This window comes from Mustela putorius, unplaced genomic scaffold (assembly GCF_011764305.1).
Source record: "Mustela putorius furo isolate JIRA1106 unplaced genomic scaffold, ASM1176430v1.1 tig00000813_pilon_pilon_pilon, whole genome shotgun sequence".
Classification (NCBI taxonomy): Eukaryota; Metazoa; Chordata; class Mammalia; order Carnivora; family Mustelidae; genus Mustela; species Mustela putorius.
The window spans coordinates 4,443,730-4,465,726 of record NW_025421485.1 but is presented as its reverse complement, the minus strand read 5'-3'; the positions used below and the strand labels follow the sequence as shown (position 1 = coordinate 4,465,726).

Below are 21,997 nucleotides of genomic sequence, written 5' to 3'. Positions count from 1 at the left end.
GTTACAGAACATACCCTTTAATCAGTGCTACAAAACAGAGAACACTATTACACAGAACACAATGCCCCAAAACAGGGGCATGGTTAAGCAAATCATGATGGAAACCATTTCATTCAATATTGTGGTACATTTGTTTAAAAATGTAAGGGAAAAGTTAACAATATCATAGGAAAATGTTATGCTATCATGTTAAAGACAAAATTGAGTATGAGGCATACTACCAATGACTTGAAAAATTTAAATTAGGAAAAAATATGAAAATAGCACACAAAAAAAATCAGTAAGAGTAATTATCTCTGGGTGGTTATGAGTTTTCATTTTTTACTCTTTACATTTTCCAATTTCCTATAGTAACCATATATTACTATTATAACTAGGAATGTAATAAACAAAGATATCCATAACATTTTCTGGCAAGCCATTTAAACAAGGGGAAAATCCTACTATCTATTAACTAAATAACACTGTACAATGACCTCTGAAAATTTCCTGAAAATAGAGCAAAAAAAGTTTCATCAAAATGTAGATTGGTAGGGTGCTGGGAGGCTCAGCTGGTTAAGCATCTGCCTTCAGCTCTGGTCATGATCCTGGAGTTCTGGGATTCAGCCTGGCATTGGGCTCCCTGCTCTGCAGGGAGTCTGCTTCTCCCTCTCCCTCTGCCCCTCCCGTGTTCCTTCTTTCTCTTTCTCTCTAATAAATAAAAAAAAATCTTTAAAAAAAAATGTAGACTGATAAGAAAAGATTGAGAGAAATGAAAGACTTCACCTTTCTAAACAACCTCTGCTAGAAATTAAGACCAGTGATTACATTATTAAATGACATAACTGGGGTACCTGGGTGGCTCAATCGGTTAGGTGTTTGACTCCTGGTTTCCCAGTTCAGGTCACGATCTCATGGGTTGTGGAATGGAGCCCTGCATCAGGCTCAGCGGGGAATCTGCTTGAAGATTCCCCCTTCCATCCCTCCCTCCACTAACGCTTTCTCTCGAGCACATGGTCAAAATAAATAAATAAATCTTTAAAAAAATTTTTATGAGTTAAATGACATAACTAAAGTAATAAAAACCACACTGGGCATCTTCCTCAGGTCACAATCTGATTAGCTGCATCTCATATACTCAGTACATGTTCTCTATCCATGCTATCCCACATTACTACCCAACACTTGAAATAAGGTTAGTGCAAATGAGGAACTGAACTTATTTTAATCAGTTTAATTAATTTAGCTACATAAGAGGTATTTTTTTAGATACATTCTAAGATAGCTCTCTTAAAAGGGATTAAGAAGTACAAACTTCCAGTTATAAAATAAGTCACAGGAATAAAAAGTATAGCATAGGAAAAATATAGTCACTAATCCTGTAATAACTATGCTCGGTGGGAGTAACTACACTCATGGTAAGCACTGCATAATGTAAAGAATAGATTGTTGAATAGTTTCAGATGTCATACACCTGAAACTAATAAACACTATAAGTCAACTATACTTTAACAACAACAACAAAAGAAACTACTCAATAAAACAACCCTTGACTGGTAGCACTTAAACTTGAAGAATTGTAAAAGTAGGTAAATACTATGAAAACAAAGAAAACAAAATTCCAACATGTATACAATTAATAGAGGTTAGTGAAAGTGGACCAAATGGGTAGTAAATCTTAACAGCTGAGGAAAATTCAGAATTTCTACATTTGTATATAAAGAATTAACAGTTTTAATTATTTACTTTGTTAAACTTAAATAAATCCTTAAAAATTTTTTTTAATTTTTTAATTTAATTTTTTAAATTTTTTAGTCAATTACTAAAGAGAAAAATCATGCTGGATTTATAAAATAAATACAGCATTAAGAAATCCAATAGCAGGGCACCTGGGTGGCTCAGTCAATTAAGCACCCAACTCTTGGTTTTGGCTCAGGTTATGATCTCAGCGTCCTGAGATCGAGCCCCGCATGGATTCTGCGCTCAGTGAGGAGTTTGCTTAAGATTCTCTCTCTCCCTTTACCTCTGCTCCTCACACACACACATCTCTTTCTCTCTCAAAAAGTAAAAAAATAAATCTAAAAGAAGAAAGAAATAGAAAGAAAGAAGGGAGGGAATGTGGGAAGAAGAGAAGAGAAAAGAAGGAAGAGAAATTCTATAGCACAGTGAGCATGTGACCAGCTGGGAATGGCAAATTTTTCCATAGCTTTTAATTTCCTGTACTCCAAAAAAGGAAAGACTCAACAAACTAAAAGGTTATACAAACAAGGACTTATTCTCAACAGTTCTGGCATCTGTCTCTTCCATCAGTGAATTTCTTTTTCAGGTATGCAGTCAGTCTTGGTCTCACTTAAGAGATAACAGGTTAAACAGGTTCTGGAACACCCAAGCTTTAAAAATACTTTGCCATAACAGATTATAAAAATTAAATATAAGAAGTAAATGTTTCATATGATCATAAATGTCAAGTAATTCTTGGCACTCCTATGTTCGTAGGATGTAATGTGTTTGTCCTGTGAATGTCATTACAGACCAAGAAAAGTAGGCTAAAACAAAATGATAAGCATGAAAACCAAAAATGCCTCAAAATTTCTCAACGAATTAAGAAACTCAGAATATACTAGAAGATTCAAGCTGTTTTCCTCAGATCATAAGTACAGTAATTTAAAGCTAACCATACCTAAAACTAAACCTTTAACTGATGAAGGACACTAGCATAAATGAAAGACTTAAAGGCTGGGTTGAAGCTTTCAGAATAACCATCGTCTACAATACAACCTTAAGACTGAGTACTACTAGTCTAGGGTTTATGGAGGTTTTCAACTTCGCAGATTCAGAAAAGTTTATTTTAAGTTCTCATTCTTCACTAATAAGCAAAAGAAATAAGTTACCTGAAACAGTTAATTGAGTCACTGGTATAGAGTACCTCCTAGGAGAGTAATTTACCAACGAGAGTTGTCTCAGAAATAAAATATGAAAGACAGGCATTTGAAAAGGCATGGCTTAGTGAAAAAAGTGTGTGATTTGGAGTCAGACTTGAAACAGAGTATAAATTCCATCACTACTACCAAGTTAACATAACTTCCTTCTCTAAACCTCAGTAATATCAGTAAACAGAAACAGTAATACAACATTGCAGGAATGTTGTGAAGAAAATAAAATGTCTATAAAACAGAGTACATACATAAAAGGAATTCTAATGAAGGATAAGTATGAGTTTTTAAAAGCTATTTAAAAAGTAAGCTGCCCTTTGCTACATATTTCTAAAAATCGTATTTCTGGGGCACCTGTGTGGTTCAGTCAGTTTGTCTCAGTTTGTCTCAGGGTTCTGGGACTGAGCCCTACATTGGGCTCCCTGCTTAGCAGGGAGCCTGCTTCTCCTTCTGCAGCTCCCCCTGCTTATGCTCTCTCTCTCACATACTCTTTCTCTCTCTCAAATACATGAAGGAAATCTTAAAATAAGTAAACAAACAAAAAACGTATTTCTTTGATAATATTAAAGATGGTAATTTTTAAGTACCAAATTGACTTGGCTTCAGCTGCAAGTGACAGAAAATGCCCATTCGTGCTTTTATGTCTGCCTTAAAACAGTTAAGGGTCCTTTTGAAGGACAGTGGTATAATCTGTTGCTGTCCCAGGAGCTGGAGCTGTCATATCCCCTCCTCTCTTTCACTTTCCATTCGAAGAATAAAGGCCATTTGTACTATTAAAAAAAAGAAAAAAGAGTTAAGGGTGGTTACAACAGCTCCCACAATCATCAGAGATCTAGGTTCCTCAGCTTTGTTGCCATCAACCCAAATATACTGCTCCCACCTCATGATGTGGGACAGCAAGCACCAATACCAGTCATTAAAAAGAAATGGCCAAAAAAAAGAATACATGAACTTCCCATAAGGACTCTTCCTCACGCTACTCATAAACCCCTTGTGTTCACATTCCATAAACCAAAACTACTCATGTGGTCAATCACATACAGCAACAAAAATGCTATTAAAAAAAAAAAAAAAGATTTGTGATGATGGTTACACAGTACTATGAATGTACTTAGTGTCAATGAAGTGGTTAGAATGGTAAACTTCATGTTATTTATATTTTACCGCATTAAGTAAGAGATTTATAAAACACTAAAAATGCTAAGTAGAGAGGCAATACATAAAAATGGACAAGAACCAGGGCACCTGGATTCAGTGGGTTAAGCCTCCGCCTTCAGCTCACGTCATGATCCCAGAGTCCTGGGATGGAGCCTCACACCAGGCTCTCTGCTCAGCATGGCGCATGTTTCCCCATTCTCCTCTGCCTACTTGTGATCTCTATCTCTCTGTCAAATAAATAAATATAACCTAAAAAAAAAAATAAAGGACAAGAACCAAAAATGTGGAAATAAAAAAATATCATGTGTGAGATGAAAAATACACTGAATGGGACCAACAGAAGACTAGAAACTATAGAAGAAAAGACAACAGAATTTGAAAACATAACAACAGAAATTATCTATTATGAAACACAGAGGGGAAAAGAAAACCAAAAGATGTAGATAGACTCTCAGTAAGTTGCAGACCAACATAATGTACATAATTGAGAAGTCACCAGAGACGGAAAAAGAAACACATGAAGAAATAAGGGCTAGAAATTCTGTACACCTGATAAAAAATAAAAATATACAGATCAGGAGGCTCAACCAAAGCTAAAAACAAGAAGCATGAAGGAAACAACAACAGGCATATCAAACTGATTAAAGACAGTTAGAAAAACAAACTTGGGGGAGGGGGGAGGGGAGGCGGGGATAGTCAAAGTCAAACAGTGACTTCAGATAGTGAAGCAAAAATAGTGAAAGTCAAAGATAGTGAAGCAATGTATTTAAAGCCCCAAAAGTAAAAACAACTATCAACCTAGAATACTATATACAGGAAAAACACCTTTCAAAACTTAGTGTCACTAAATAAAAATGAAATTACAACTTAACAAAATTTGTGGGTGGCAGCAAAAGCAGTAAAGAGAAATTTATACCAAAAAAATGCAAACTTACAAAAAGAAAAGATCTAAATTCAGTAATTTAAACTTCCTGAGGAAAAATCTGAGAAAGAACAATAATTTAAGCCTATAACCAGAAGAAAAATAAAAATGAGAAGAACCTCATACTTATTAGTATGGCCACTATAAAAAAAAAAAAAAAAACCTTAAAATAATAAATATTGGCAAGGATGTGGAAAGACTGAAATCCTTGTGCACTGCTGATGGGAATGTAAAATGGTGCAGCCACTATGGAAAACAGTCTGGTAGTTCCTCAAAAAATTAACAGTAGAGTTATCATATGATCCAGCAAATCCATTTCCAGGTATACACTGAAAAGAACTGAAACCAGGGCCTCCAATATTCGTACACCTGCATTTATAGCAGCATCATTCATGACAGCCAAAAGGTGGAAGCAACCCATGTTCACCTACAAATAAATGGATAAACAAAACTTTGTATATAAACACAACGGAATATTACCCAGGCTTGAAAAAGAAGGAAATGCTAACATATGCTGCAATATGGATACCTTGAGGGCATTATGCTAAGTGAAATAAGCCTTTTGACAAATACCATAAGACAAATACTGTAAAATTCTACATATATAAGGTACCTAGAGTAGTCAAATTCATAGAGACAGAAAGCAGAAAGCAGAAAGGTGGTTGCCAGGGCTAGGGGAGGAGGGAATGAAGAGTTGTTCTTTAATGCATATGGAGTTTTGTTTTGTTTGTTTGTTTTAAGATTTTATTTCAAGTAATCTCTATGCACAATGTGGGACCGGAACCCACAACCCTGAGATCAAGAGTCCCATACTCCATCCACTGAGCCAGCCAGGTGCCCCACAATGGGTATGGAGTTTTGAGTCTCACAAGATGAAAAGAGCCATGGATCTTGGCTGTAAAACAGTGTGAATGTATTTAACACTACTAAACTATACATTCAGAAATGGTTAAGATGATAAATCATATACTGTGCATTTTTTACCAAAATAATAAACAAACAAACCTGGCATTTGTTGAAGGCTTACAAACACATCCATCACTATGTGCTTTAGATTACATCATTTAAACTTAACAACTTTATAAAGGAAGTATTATTATTATCCTCCATTTTACCGATAGGTTCAAATGTTAAGCAATCATAAGGGGACACAGTTAAGGACAAGAAAATAAACCCAATATGACTCCAGAGCCTGAGTCCTTGAACACCTTGCTATACTGTCTCTACATTGCTTTTGTTAAATGGTAATTACTTCTATGAAGGAAGAAATGTTATCAAAAGAAACATTCATAGGGACGCCTGGGTGGCTCGGCTGGTTAAGCATCCGCCTTCAGCTCCAGTCATGATACCAGGGTCCCAGGATCGAGTCCTACATTGGGCTCCTTGCTCAGCGGGGAGCCTGCCTCTCCCTCTGCCCACCATTCTTCCTGTTTGTGCTCACTCTCTATTTCTCTCTCTCTCTGACAAATAAATAAAATCTTTAAAAAGATTTTTTTTCCCAAAAAAATAATGTTGATACATATGGGGGAGGAGTTTCCCAGCTAAAGCAGTTGATGTGTTTTGATGATAGCGCATGGTACTTTTCAAAATTCCATATACAATGAAACAATTCCATGTTTATATTCCAAACAATTTCAACTATTTCATTATACGCTGCTGACTGTTCTGCAAAGATACCTCCATTAACACATACCATATCAATACTTTTCAATCGTCTATACAGGGTATTTTTTTTGGTGGTCCTATAAAATTTTACACACACATACATATACAAGGTTATGACTAGGTCTTTGATTTGTTTTAATCCAATGTCACAGTTCTTTAACAATTTTTAACAATCCCTTCTTTAAATTTTCCATTTAATTTTCTAAATAATTAAGTAGTACCAAAAACTGTTAAATGCAGAGCAGTTATATATTCTTCTCATTAGACATTTTTCTCAAATGTCCTAAAACAATATGATGAAAATGACACAAGTTAAAAAAAAATTCTATTCAAAAGGTTAAAACGATGTTCTTTTTTTCATTTAAAAAAATCTTCTATGTGGGTTTTTAAATCTTCGTTACTGAAAATACATTTTATCTGTGGCCTGGGTAAAAGTTTGTTTTTTCTTCAGAGATCTAATGAAATAGGCCATTCCAAAGGCCTACACAAGTTCCACACTACCAATTAAGGCAAAAGAAGATTATGCTCCGTATTCCTCACCATCTATTACCATCCTATTGTAGGAAATGCAGTGCAGTCTACTCAAAGAATATGGAGACATAAGGCAGAATCCTAGTTTCCCCAACAGTAAGAACAAGAAAGTAACAGAAGCTACTTCAAGGGGCTTTAGGGAGAAGCGGATGGACTAATATACACACAGCCACCAGAGACAATAGGTAACTTTGCTGCTATCCTTATTGTCATCACTACCGTCATCATTACCATCTTCCAACGTGCAAATCAAGTCCCTGGTCTTTCATAATGCTTTTCTACTATTTCCAATGTCCTGTGACCCCCTACCTTTACTTAATTCATGGTAATCACAACCTACTGCTCTAAAAATAGCAACTAAGGCACTCTTTTATATTACTGTATTTATTGCTCTTCATCATTTAACTTTCCATTTGACAGTAAACTTTATCTTCCCAAATAAACTATGACTTTTACAAGTACCTAGACTATGTCTCAAATGTTATCTTACATGTGGTATAAAGTTTAAAAAAAAAAAAAATGGTACGTTTTCTGAAGGGATACCACCAATTGTGGAGTTCTTTTCCCATTTCCTGGGTTATACATTCCATTTCCCCCTAACTTAATCAAATGATCAGCAGGCATTATCTACACTAATGGGCTTTAAAGATACTGTATTTTGCTGGCTCAGTTGGTTAAGGGTATACCTTCAGCTCAGGTCATGATCTCTGGGTCCTGGGATCGAACCACATGGGCTCCCTGCTCAGCGGTGTCTGCTTCTCCCTCTCCCTCTGCTCACCAGCCCCCTGCAACCTGGCTCATGCTCGCTCTCTCTCTCTCTCTCTCTCTCTCTCAAATAAATAAAGAAAATCTTAAAAAATAAAAAATAAAAAAGATACTATATTTTCTTGGGGCACCTGCGTGGGTCAGTCAGTTAAGTGTCCAACTCTTGATTTTGGCTCAGGTCATGATTTCAGCCCCGTGTTGGGCTCTGAGCTCCATGAGGAGTCTGCTTAAGGATTCTTTCTCCCTAGGTGTCTCCCCACTGTGCATGCCCACGTACACGTTCTTTCTCTCTCAAATAAATAAAATCGTTTAAAAAATTGGTTTAAAAATAAAGATACTATAGGGGCGCCTGTGTGGCTCAGTGGGTTAAAGCCTCTGCCTTCGGCTCAGGTCATGATCCCAGGGTCCTGGGATCGAGCCCCGAATTGCGCTCTCTGCTCAGCGGGGAGCCTGCTTCCTCCTCTCTCTCTGCCTGCCTCTCTACTTGTGATCTCTGAGTGTCAAATAAATAAATAAAATCTTTAAAAATAAAAAAATTAAAAAAAAAAATAAAGATACTGTAGGGACACCTGAGTGGCTCAGTCAGTTAAGCATCTGCCTCTGGCTCAGGTCATGATCCCAGGGTCCTGGAATTGAGTCCCACACTGGGCTCCTTGCTCAGCAAGAGCTTCTCCCTCTGACTGCTGCTCCCCCTGCTTGTGCACTTTCTCTCTCTCTGAAAAATAAAATCTTTAAAAAATAAAAAAATAGGGGCGCCTGGGTGGCTCAGTGGGTTAAGCCGCTGCCTTCGGCTCAGGTCATGATCTCAGGGTCCTGGGATGGAGTCCCACATCTGGCTCTCTGCTAAGCAGGGAGCCTGCTTCCCTCTCTTTCTCTCTGCCTGCCTCTCCATCTACTTGTGATTTCTCTCTGTCAAACAAATAAATAAAATCTTAAAAATAATAAAATAAATAAAAATTAAAAAATAAAGATACTGTAATTTCCTAATCATCATCACCAACCTTGTCCTAATTCCGCTATCCAAATGTAAATAAAAGGTAGAAGCCTCCATCATCTCCTTTAAGACATGACTACTAATTTCCTTTTTATTCACACAGACATATGAGAGAAGAATTGAAGATACCACAATTTATTTTTTTTAAGATTTTATTTATTTATTTGACAGAGAGAGAGCACAAGCAAGGGGAGCACAAGAGGGAGAAGCAGGCTCCCCTGCTCAGCAGGGAGCCCAAAGCGGGGCTCAATCCCAAGACCCTCAGATCATGACCTGAGCTGAAGGCAGATGCTTAACCAACTGAGCCACCCAAGCGCCCTGAAGACACCACAATTTAAATGCACCACTGAGCTACCCTGCAGTCTGACATCAAACAAGTCTGAGAGGAAGAATAACAGCAGCTCTCCTTATACTAATCCTTTTCAATAATTTGGGAGATAATGCTGCCCCATCACCAGCAGTGGGGGAAAATTTTTAAAAAAGGTCATGCCAAGAAGGGAAATAGACACATGGATTGAGACTGCAGATTCATCACGATAAGCTTATTAAACTGCAGAATTTCACACATATTCATATTCAAATGTTCCACACAAGTCCTTGAAAGACTTACAAATAAAAAGTGATCATTAGATAATGTACTGTTCTTGAGCTGTCTATCACACTGCAGACCTCCAATAAGGGTAGATCATATAGTTAATTAATCTCTCCACTTGGAGACAAAAAAATAATTAAGAAAGATTAAGGGGTACCTGGGTGGCTCAGTTGGTTAAACGGCTGCCTTCAGCTCATGTCATGATCCCAGAGCTCTGGGATTGAGCCCCGCATCGGACTCCCTGCTCAGCAGAGAGCCTGCTTCTCCTTCTCCCTCTGCCTGCCGCTCTACTTGTGCTATCTCTCTGTCAAATAAATAAATAAAATCTTAAAAAAGAAAGAAAGAAAGAAAAAGAAAAAGAAAGAGTAAAACCCCACAACTCATTTTTAGAGAAGCTCAACCTGAACCTAAGAAGATTTTGGGGAGAATAAGTTGAAAAATCAGATTTAAAAGATACTCTAAAATCTGAAATCCTTTCAATGTTTAGAACATTTTGCATTAATCACTTTTCTAAAATATCTATTCAGCTTGTCCAAAAATAATGGTTACCAATTTCTTACACAGAGCTTCAAGTTTTAGCTTTAAGAAATAACCATAATAATGAGAAAAGAGGGTACCTGGGTAGCTCAGTAGGTCAAGCATCTCACTCTTGACCCAGCTCAAGTCTTGATCTTTGAGTTCAAGCCCACATTGGGCTTCATGCTGGGTATTCTATCATATGAGACAACACAGAAAAGTGCTGATACTAGATCTTTTCACTACAGAATAAATAAAACCTTTACTGAAAGAATTTTTTAGATTATACTGATAAATACAGGCTACTTGGGACATTTTTACTTTAATATGATTCAACACAAGTAACACATTTTTTCATTATGTCTGCAAAAAATGGGCAACTAACTCTATTCTGCTTAGAAGGGGGTCATAATATGTTTTAAATGTCTAAAACTAAGTATTTCTAAAGAGAGTATTTTTAAAGAACATGTCATTTTGATGTGACCAGAAAAATTAAACAGAAATCTAACAAATTAATAAAGCACTTCGGAACAGTGCATGGCACACAGTGAGAACTAAATGTCTTTTTTTTTAATTCCAGAACAATTAAGATACAGTGGAGTGCTTCACGAATTTGCATGTAATCCTTGAGCAGGGGCCATGCTAAATCATCTTTGTACTGTTCCAATTTTAGTATACATGCTGCTGAAGCAAGCACAAGAACTATGTCTTGCTAATGATATTACTATTATTGATGTTGATAATAACTTTAATGAGATCTCATAAAAAGACACTATTTCAATATGCTAAGCTTCAAGTGTTTATCATTAAGAATTTAAAGGAGTTTAAAATATCTTCTACAGTTTAAAGGAAGTTTTATATACAGCATTCATATCACCATTTTCCATTAACCATATTTTATTCACACTTCTCACACAGAAATCCCAGAGGAAGCATGAGTTCACAGTGGCAACTCCTCCTTGGAACACTCCTCTAAGGAAATCCTCTTTTGAGTTCTATAAACCATCCACCCATCATAATTAGATACGTAACTAGGTCCGTTTCTAAAAAATGTCATTGTAAATACATATTTGTCTTCTCCATCATAAGTCTTGAGTTCAAACCAAACTGAGTACAATGAGGCAAAAGTATTTCCATACACTGCATATTAGTAATATTGGGGGAGTTAGTATTTTCATCCAGGCAGAGAAAACTACATGTCCCAAAAAAACAAACAAACAAACAAACAAACAAACAAAACCTGGCAATGAGAAGAAAGCAGCTTCAAACGAAGTTATTTAATATGGATAGAATTTGGGAGGAAGAAGTGAAGTTACAAGAGATAGGGTTGGAAAAGTCAGAAGTCAGGTCACTAACAGTCTTGTAAGAAATTATTATTATTTTGAAATTTTCCCTGAATGAATGGGAAATCAGTTATTTAAGTACTTTAAGTTGGGGAATAATAGTATTAGATCAGCATCTTATAATAAGTAGTTCGGGTGGAGAGTAGAAAACAGATAGGAGGCTAGGAAAGAAGGGGGAAGAGCATACCGCAACAACCACAGAAAAATGTGATGGTCACCCAAAGTGGGAAAGCAGCTGTCAGGTGGGAGAGAAATGAATCGCATGTTGGAGGTAACATTGATAGAATCTAGTGATACTGAACGTGAAGTCAAAAATGACAGATACCCAAATAGCCAGATTTCTGGCTTGATTCAAGCCAGATGGATCGTGGAATCACTAATCATAGGAAATGAAGGAGCTGTGAAAGCAAAGGGGAGAAAAATAATTTTGCTGTAGATACACTGATTCTGAAGTATCTGTGATATATCTCAGTGGAGATGACTCACAGGCAGCTAGCTGACGTATGAGCCTAAAGCTCAGAGGGAAGCTTTCAGGTAGAAAAATCAAAATCATCAACATACAGATGATGAAGTCCTAGAAATAGACACAAGCTTAAGAAGGTGGCAAAGAATGAATAAAAAAATAGGAAGTAATAAGCAAGAATCCCATTTAGCAGAGGAAGAGAAAACAAAGGAACCTGAGATAAATAGCTAGAGATGCTCTGAGTACTGTCATAGAAGCCAAGAGAGCAATTTGAGAAGTGTCAAGTACTTCTGAACATTCAATAAAATGATAGGTTTAGCAGCAAGGAAATCAAGTGAGCGGTGTCAGCAATGGGATAGGACGGGAGGGAAATTACGGTGTACTGAGGAATTAACAGAAAGTGAGACAGCGGTTTGTTTTGCTGGTGAGGGGAGGAGCAAAAGGTAGAAAGAATTGAGATTTCTTGGGCACCTGGGTGGCTCAGTGGGTTAAAGCCTCTGCCTTCAGTTCAGGTCAAGATCTCAGGGTCCTCAAATGGAGCCCCACATAGGGCTCTCTGCTCAGTGGGGAGCCTGCTTCCCCCTCACTCTCTGCCTGCCTCCCTGCTTACTTGTGATCTCTTTGCCAAATAAATTAAATCTTTAAAAAAAAAGAATTGAGATTTCTTTCTAGGAGTCATTTAGTTTCTGTTTTAGGTGAGACATTTGAAAAAGTTTAGCCAAATGAAAAAGAATCCAAATTATGAGAAAGATGAAAGATAAACAGAATTAACCAACAGAAGGAGAGAATGAGATCCAAAGCACAGTTGGAGAATCAGCCTGAGAGAGAACAACGGACACCTCATCCACTGAAAACAGAAGGAAAAGTAAGAACAAATGGTACAGAAGACATAAACTGGTGAGTCAAATAACAGGAAATTAAGGGATCTCCTTTTGATGGCTTCTATTTTCTCATGAAGTGAGAAGACCATCTGTGGAGCATACTTTGCTCAAAGAAAGAAAAGAAATGTTTAAAATGGACCCTGTGGGGAATGACAGAATTGCTCTGCAATGCTGAAAGCTCTTAAAGAAAGAGAGACCATGAATTCACAGTACCAGTAATAATTAGTAATTTTTTTCTCTATCAGTGCTCAACGTACACCTTTTGTATAGGCCAGAGACACACTGATCCAAAATCTAGGTGCAAAGGCATAGGACAGAAATTCAAAAAGGCAAGGAAATTGAGAATTCTGGCAAGAGGTCTGAAGTGATGGATGATGGACTCTTGCCTGCTTATAAGGGAAGTATCTGGTGAAGAGAGGTGTCAAAGAACTGCAGATCTCAAAAGCATCAATGAATAGGTTTAATAAAAGGATAAGAGCTCACGAACAAGATGTTTGAATACATGATCTCAAAGGTAAAGCTGATTTCAGGTAATGGTAAGGTCCAAAGTAGTTTCTTGGGAGTAAGTAACTGAGTTAAGGGAATCTACACTAGAGATGAGGAAACTGTGAAGCCAGGGTCCTGGCTACTCTGTTCATATAAACACTGAATTCACCTAGAACGATCGCACAACCCTGCATGGAAAGGAAGTCTGTGGGTCAGAAGGCTATGTCTTCAATGAGCAAGCAGAGATGTGAGACTCAGCAACAGCAATTTTAACAGGAAGGTTTTATAGGCACTGTAGTGCAAAGTAAGAAGGAAACCACCTCTTATTATTTTCTTACAACTGGGACCTGTAGAGAATAAAGGAAGGTCCAAGTTCCACTAGAGAGAGCTTTCCCAAGGAGGAAGATAGGTGGTGTTACTTAAAGATAAAAGTAACGTTCAGTAATTTGAAGATGCAAGTGATTATGTTTAACCCTAGAACAAGGGTAAGAAATATCTGAAAAAGAGGAAGAACAGGTGAGGGAACGAGCGTGAGAAGAGATATGTATAATGACTTGTATCTTGGGCAGGAAAAGGCAGTATCATGTGACTAGATTTGGTGGGATCACTGCATGGGAAGACGGCTGAGAGGACAGGTTTCAAGAGCTCTCTAAAAGAAAAGACACCATGTCTCTCAGAGGTTAGCCAGTGCTGGCAATTAGAAAAGTCTATGTCTAGTGTGTCGTAAGAGTCCTAACGCTTTGGAAAGAGCCAAATGAAGTTTGGATAATTTATATGGGTTTCAGGCTACATGCTAAGACTATCAGGCAAAAGCCCCATTTGCTAGGCTTTGTCTGTAAGAACTGAGAAAAGCTCCCCATCTATCTTAGATAGTAGAAATCAATATTCATCTTTGACTATAAATAACCCTGTTTGGAGCTGCACTGTTTCACAACACCTAGTAGGGTATGATAAATAATAAAAATATCCCATTAACCACATAAGACATTCCTCTTTTAGACTTAACTCTTCATTTGTAAAATAAAGGGGTGTATTAGAAACATTATCATTAAGAACCAACCTTCCCCCTACTCCAAAAAAGAAAGCAGCAAACCTTACATATAGACTCCCAGTTGGAAATCAGACTAACAATTTGATAAAACTTCACAAACACACTAAATGCTACAGGCTCTGTGCTAGTCACTGGGCAGAGACATGAAGATGACTACTATGTAACTATATGAGGTGATGAATGTTAACTAAACTTATTGTGGTAATTATTTTGCAATATACTTAAGTCCAGCCACTATGTTGTATATCTTAAACTTATATAGTGCTGTACATCAATTATATCTCAATAAAACTAAAGAAAAAAAAACAAATTATCTTTAAAGCATTTATGCCCCATTACCCTAAAAACTAGGTTTAATTCCCCAAATTTCCAATAAGCCATGATATAAAAGTTAGAAAAATAATGACTACTACAGGGTCACAACTGTAAGGGAGCTCATGGTCTGATATATAATAAGTAAATAATCATAATACGCAATGATTCTAATCACTTACAACAGAGAGTACTGTAAGAGCAGAGAAGGCAGAGAGGAGTCACTACCCGGAGTTAGGGAAAGGGATAAGGAAGAATTACAGAAGACTCCACAGAGCAAATAAATTTGATGTGGATCTTTAAAAAGAATTAAAACTATAACTAACAACAAGTGCTCAATCTCATTAGTAATCCAATACTGAAATGCACATAAAAAAACAAAAGGAGATACTGGCTTTTTTTCACCCATGAGATTGGCAACTAAGGTAAAAGGCTGATAATATTTACCCAGCAAAGGTAAGGGAATATGTGTATTCTCATCACAGTTGGGATTATTTTGGAATTTTAAATGTGTACATGCTTTAACAATCCCATTTCCATAAATCTACAGAAATACTCACATATATGCACAAAATTAGTGATGTTCACTGCAGCAATGTTTATAATAGAAGAAAGCAACAGAAATGTCTATCAATACTGAAACAGTGAAATAATTATGGCAAATCCAGAAAATGCAATACTCCCTAAAAGAACTAGAGGAGTTATAAATTCTGACTGGATGGCCTCCAAATAAATTTAAAAAGCAAATACAAAACAATAGATATGATATAGATGCATTTTTGTTATTAAAAAAAAGGCCCAATAAGTATTCCTACTTTTTATATGCAAGGAAAAAAGGAAAATGATACACCACCGTTATATGCATACACCGTTAATGCACACAAGGAAAGTGATACACTGATGTATTGTAAAGTGGCTGTTTCAGAAAACTGAGATCAAGGAGAAAGGGCTAAGAGAGAATTTATGTTTTATATTCACTTCTGTAATTTTTAATTTTTTAAATAGACATATATTACTTTTTTAATTTTCAAAATGAAGTTTGTTGGAGCGCTCAGTCATTAAGCATCTGCTTTCAGCCCAGGTCATGATCCCACAGTCCTGGGATCCAGCCCCGCATGGGGCTCTCTGCCTGGAGTGAAGCCTGCTTCTCCCTCTCCCACTCCTTCTGCTTATGTTCCCTCTCTCGCTATGTCTCTCTGTCAAATAAATTTTTAAAATCTTTAAAAGAAAAAAATGAAATTTGTTTTGTTTGGTTTTTCGAGTAGACAAAGAAGAGAACAAGAGGTAGCATTCCCGTTAGAGACAGAGACAGAATATAAATAAAAGAGGATGTTATATTTATTCTGTTATTGGTGGAAGGATGATTGCCTCTATCCGTGGTCCTGCTCACTCTCTTCCTTTTCACATCTCCGAAGATAAATCTACTTCCCTGATGCCCATTATCTGTGCCATATATCCCACCAAGGCTTTTTCCTGCTAGTGGTCTTGGCTGGCTCAATCAGGGAAGCGTCTGACTCTTGCTCTCAGGGTTGTGAGACTGAGCCCCATGCTGGGTGTAGAGATGACTTAAAAAAAAATTAAAAGAAGACTTTCCCCTGCTATTGTCCCCTGATCCTGGGGCCCTTCAAAAACCCCTTCCCTTTACTTCTAATGGAGGAGAGAGAGGGATAGGCACCTGAGCACAAGAGACCAACCACAAGACAGAAAACAGTCTATGCTGAAGTCTCTCTCTATTCTAAGAAAAACCACTGAGATTAAAAAAAAGAGAGAGAGGGGCGCCTGGGTGGCTCAGTGGGTTAAAGCCTCTGCCTTCGGCTCAGGTCATGATCTCAGGGTCCTGGGATCGAGCCCCAAATCCGGCCTCTCTGCTTAGCAGGGAGCCTGCTTCCCTCTCTCTCTACCTGCCTCTCTGCCTGCTTGTGATCTCTGTCTGTCAAATAAAATAAAATCTTTTTAAAAAAAGAGAGAGAGAGAGAGAGAGAGAAGAGAAGTAGATAAATTCATTTCTTAATTCATAAATGCCACAACAGGGAAAGTATATAATGTATCAACCCTAACAGTGGCTATTCCCATACAAACTTCTCCCCATATTCATTTTAATTATGCCTGGATTACTAATTCAGATGTTTCTGGTCTATGAAATACAAATTCTTACTCCATAAGGTTGTTAAAAAGTTGACATTAGACTTAAGTTAGCCTATTCTGTTAGCCAGATCCTAAACCCCTAAATTTCAGAAATTTGGAAATTATATGATCCAAGGAAATTAACTAGTTACTGATCACAGTAGCCATCAACACAGAATGATCACAACATCTACTATTATGCTACTTTAAAATTTTTCTACATGATTAAATTATAATTGTTCTGGTATCCCTAAAGACCAGAATCTGTACCAGAGGTCATACAGCATAATACCTGCTGTTTATCTTCTAAACCATTCTTTTGAAATTCTGCCTCCGCTCACTTTTGTTACTAAAAAGTAGGCCAAAAGTTGCTAAATTTAAGCCACAGATAAAAACTGCTGGTAAAACCCAAACGCTCCTTTAAAGTTTACATAAAGCGTGATTAACATTTTTACAAGTGAATAACCACAAAGGCTTAAAAATTATGTCATGACTTTTCCTAATATTTGTATCAGGATTTCTGAAATTTAACATCACATAAGAACATCAGATTCTGTTTTCATAGTTCAGCATCCTACCAACTATAAAAGAATATACCTTAAAAAAATAAATGAAATAAAACAAAATAATATACCTTAGCTGGAAAAATCGATACCTGGACTATAAACACAAAAATGAATAAAAACAAATATTCACCAAATGAAAGTATCCTCAGTGAATTAAAAAAAAATAAATATGCTAACTAATTTTTTATTCAGTGGTTTAGTACTTTATAGAACCTATTATTTGCTAAATAATGTGCTACCATTTTTAGGAAAAATAGGTTAACACCAGGAGATGGATTTTGTATGCACAAATCCTTTCGAAGATACTTACAAACATATATAATTTAGGCTATAATACACATAGTTCTTCAACTCTCTGTAAACAAGCTTAGGTTCTGTACAGTTTACAGAATACTAATACACAGGGTTAGCATCCCACTGGATTTAATCTTCCCATCTCCTTGAGGTAGACAGATATAGGTCTTACAAATTATCAAAGTCAATAAGATAATTAAAGATAATTAATAAAACATCTAACTAATCAATACCAGTCGTAGCTCTTCTGACACCAAATCCAGTGTTCTTGCCATTACACCATTCTCTTAAAAATACTTAAAAATTATCAAGTCATGGGGTGCCTGGGTGGCTCCATCGGTTAAGCATGCAATTCTTGGTTTCAGCTCAGGTCCTGACCTCCATCCAGGTCAAGAGAGTGATCTCCAGCTCAGGAAACTGAGCCCCATAGTAAGGCTCTGCACTCAGAGAAAGGTATGCTTGGGAATCTCTCTCTCCCTTTGCCCCTCCTCCCAACTCAAGTGTGTGTGTGTGTGTGTGTCTGTGTTTAAAAAAATTCTTAAGGAAATTCACTTGTTTGCTCATATATTAGTAAAGGTTCAACAGAATCCATTTTATGAATTTATTTTAATGGAATTTTACTTATGGAAAATGATCTGAAATAAGTATGCTACTTTCCAGATTCTTACACTTCCATTTCACAGATTTGTTCTAACTTGAACCAAACTGAACAATTGTTTACAAGAGGATAAAAAGCAGCACAATAAAATATTATGCCAGAGACTTATATTTTCCATATTTTAAGAGGTGAACTTCCATACATAAAAATCCCCTCTTACTAGCTCTCCCCCCAAAACTGAGTAATTAACTTGTATTCAGTGTTTTACTTTATGACTTCTCTCTGAAGTAAATTGCATAAGCCAATTTTTACTAGAGTTTCCTTTTATTAGTTCTAAATTTAGTTTTATTTGTATAATCCGTTGGTCTCTTGTTCTGGGAATGTCTTAAATATGAGAAACAAATCTGTCTTCAGCAATGCCTTCAAAATTTTTAATTTTATAGCTTCCCCCTTTTCACAAAAATATATGATTTTACAATTTTTTTTTTTTAAGAAAATTGTCTCTCAGGGGCGCCTGGGTGGCTCAGTGGGTTAAGCCGCTGCCTTCGGCTCAGGTCATGATCTCAGGGTCCTGGGATCGAGTCCCGCATCGGGCTCTCTGCTCAGCGGAGAGCCTGCTTCCCTCTCTCTCTCTCTCTGCCTGCCTCTCCATCTACATGTGATTTCTCTCTGTCAAATAAACAAATAAAATCTTTAAAAAAAAAAAAAAAAAAGAAAATTGTCTCTCAGAACCACCAGCAAAATCCTTTAGGTGAGTTTTTGCATTCTCTTACATTGTTACATCTTGCTTTTATGACTAAAATCTTGTTTAGCCAGAATATAACAACATTAACAAAACATATTCATACTCTCATTTTAAATTGCAATCATGAATTATATAGTCCATAGCTATACCTGCATTTTGTTAAGTATTTAGAAATGGTGGAAAATCCTGTGCAATGCTGAGGTATTATGGAATATACTTTCTAATGACCAGATTGTAAAATATTTCTAAACTGAAAAAACACTTCCAATGAAATGTTAATAAATCAGATGTAACAACCTTCTAAAGATAACTGCAGAGATATATTCGTCAGTCAAAGAAGGACCACTCAGTTTTGGATGTTTCACATTTTACTATCTATTCAGCAATAACTTGGGAAGAATGGATACACTTTAAATGATAAACTGTGGCCAATCTTTAGGGCTTTAAAGATACTGTGTGTCACTCTATAGTTTCATAAATATTAATATTGCCTTTGCCACAGTGTGTCCAATTTTATTAACTACAAGATAAAATCCACAAAAAGTGAGTTGCTAAAGATTTCAAATACTTAAAAAAAAAGATAAAACTTTTCCTCTAATAGCGTAACTATTATCATAAGAATCAATAAATAAAAATATTTTCAAATTTCTAAAATACTTACATACCCCCTTAACCACCAAAATTAAAATGGGCCACACAAGAGGAAGTCTAATATATAAATATTTGAAAAAATGAGAAATAGGGACAACTTATGCACATTGTAAAAACTGTCTGGTCTTCCCTTTTTTTTTTTTTTTTTAAAGATTTTATTTATTCATTAGACAGAGAGGGACACAGTGAGAGAGAGAACACAAGCAGGCAGGGGAAGTGGGAGAGGGAGAAGCAGGCTTCCTGCCGAGCAGGGAGCCTGACTCGGCTCCATCCCAGGACACTGGGATCATGACCTGAGCCAAAGGCAGACGCTTAACGACAGAGCCACCCAGGCGCCCCTATCTGGTCTTCTCTAATTTCCACTGATGTGAAGAGACATAACTGCAAAGAATGTGCATTTGAAAAAATCTAAACAGTAACATATTAATAAGATGACTGTTACATAACCAATAACTTGAAGGCTGCTCTGAAAATAAAATTTCAAGACAGTTTAACATAAAGATTTTGAATATACTACATTGTTTTTTTTTTTTGCTTGTTTTTAAAGAGACCACAAAATAATTTTTGTGTGATTTTGTTATTTTTTAAACATAGGCACATTCATAGATACACATACACTGTGCTGCTTTAGCTGCTATGTTCTGCAGGACCAGACATTTCTAGTGAAATTTTTCTTTCTGAATTAAATCAACTGTCAGTAATTAAACAGGCTGTCACTATTTCTCTGTCGCCATTTATTAAATGTGAAACATCAAAATTATATATTTTCCAGGTCAGTTAGTGTCTATAGATGATATTTCTCATGAAAAGAGAAGATGCATTATTTCTGTATCATCATTTTAAACTGTGTATATTTTATCACAATAAAAATTGTTTTTCACTTCTATTTGGACTATCTTGTCTGGTTCTTCCTTCAGAAAAGCTCAACAAAGCAAATTAAATTTCCTTCTAAAATAAGAAAAAGAAAAACCCTGGTCTAATTCCTATGGAGCTCTAAAAAAAGATAGAAAATGTGATGACCCTTGGTATTTCAGATTTCAGAAAATCTGGCACTTCTCCATTCTCCAGCCTTGCCCACATATACAATTTTGTGTGCCAAGGGGATCGAAACTATTTGGTTTTGGTTTTGTCAGTCAGTACAAGAAGCAACACCTACAAATTTCTCAACCTCGGATCTGCAGCTTAACCTGCGTCAGAATCACCTGAGATGCTTGATCAAAAGCAAATTACTGCCCCCACCACAGACATCTAAATCAGAGGAACTGACATCATTTCTACCAAATACCCTGGGCGTGATTCTAGCTTCCAACAGATAATTCTGACTTTCTGACTTCATCCAAGCCTTGGTGAGTCACAAAAAATAAATAAAGAAAAATAAATACATAAATATTCTCCTTTCCTCAGGTACATTTTCAATCCAATGCCCTCTCTGCCAATGTTTAAACTACAATACTGCACCTCTCAGCTCAGTAGCTCCCACAATTTCCTGCACTTGAGAACCATCTGTGGAACTTTTAAAACTCCTATTTCTAGGCCACATCACATACCTATTACATTGGTAGGAAACTAGGCATCAATATTTCTAAAGCTCTCTAGTTGAGTGCTATATAGAGAGAGATTTTTAAACCACTGTCTTAGCTATCGGATTTAGCAGATAGAGATTAGAAAATCTGTAACTTAAAATTACCTGTAAGGGAAACCTGGGTGGTTCAGTCAGTTAAGTCACAAATCTTGATTTTGGCTCAGATCATGATCTCAAGAGTAGTGGGATTAAGACCTGAGTCAGGATCCCTGCTCAGCATAGAGTCTGCCTGAGTTTCTCTGACTCTGCCCCAACTCTCATTCTCTCTCAAATAAATCAGTCTAATAAATAAATAAATAAATAACATAACATAACATAACATAACATAACATAACATAATATAATAAAATTACCTGTAAGGGCCAGGACATAAACTATATTGCTATTAAGTTTTTAAATTTCTCGATTTATCTATACATTTCCTTTTTATTTTAATCCAGTAGGAAAATTTTTGTCAATGCATTTATTAAAGTTTAAGATGGCCTTTTTTGAAAAAATAAAAGACAAAAAAACTTTCATGTTGAACACAAATAAGATCATGCCCTGCATCTAAAGTTCAAAGAGAAGTTCATCTTTGTTTCATTTGCACATTAATTTCAGTGATATTTTGAGAAATATAATCATTGAGAAGCCAATACAAAAATTCAAAGTTCATGCTTTAGATATTTAAAAGCAACTCCAAATATTCTGTTTATTCCAGAGAAATTTTGCTGAATTTGGAATAGCTACTATATGGTTAAATTTTACAATATGGTTTAAATTCTGCATTAACTCTTTCCCCAATTCTGACTTGATATCTAACTTCTCTGAAAGAAAATATTAATTTGCATATATTTGCCTCTAGTC

General features: G+C 36.3%; 1 protein-coding gene and 1 non-coding gene across 5 annotated transcripts in view; both read right to left on the bottom strand.

Annotated features, from left to right (window-relative positions):
- ROCK2 (Rho associated coiled-coil containing protein kinase 2) overlaps window positions 1-21,997 on the bottom strand; it is a 144,063-nt gene that overhangs the window by 106,572 nt on the left and 15,494 nt on the right. The gene's annotated exons all lie outside the window — the stretch shown is intronic.
- Window positions 10,645-10,752, bottom strand: LOC123393320. The gene has a single exon (XR_006608089.1). It is a non-coding gene; the product is annotated as a U6 spliceosomal RNA (small nuclear RNA).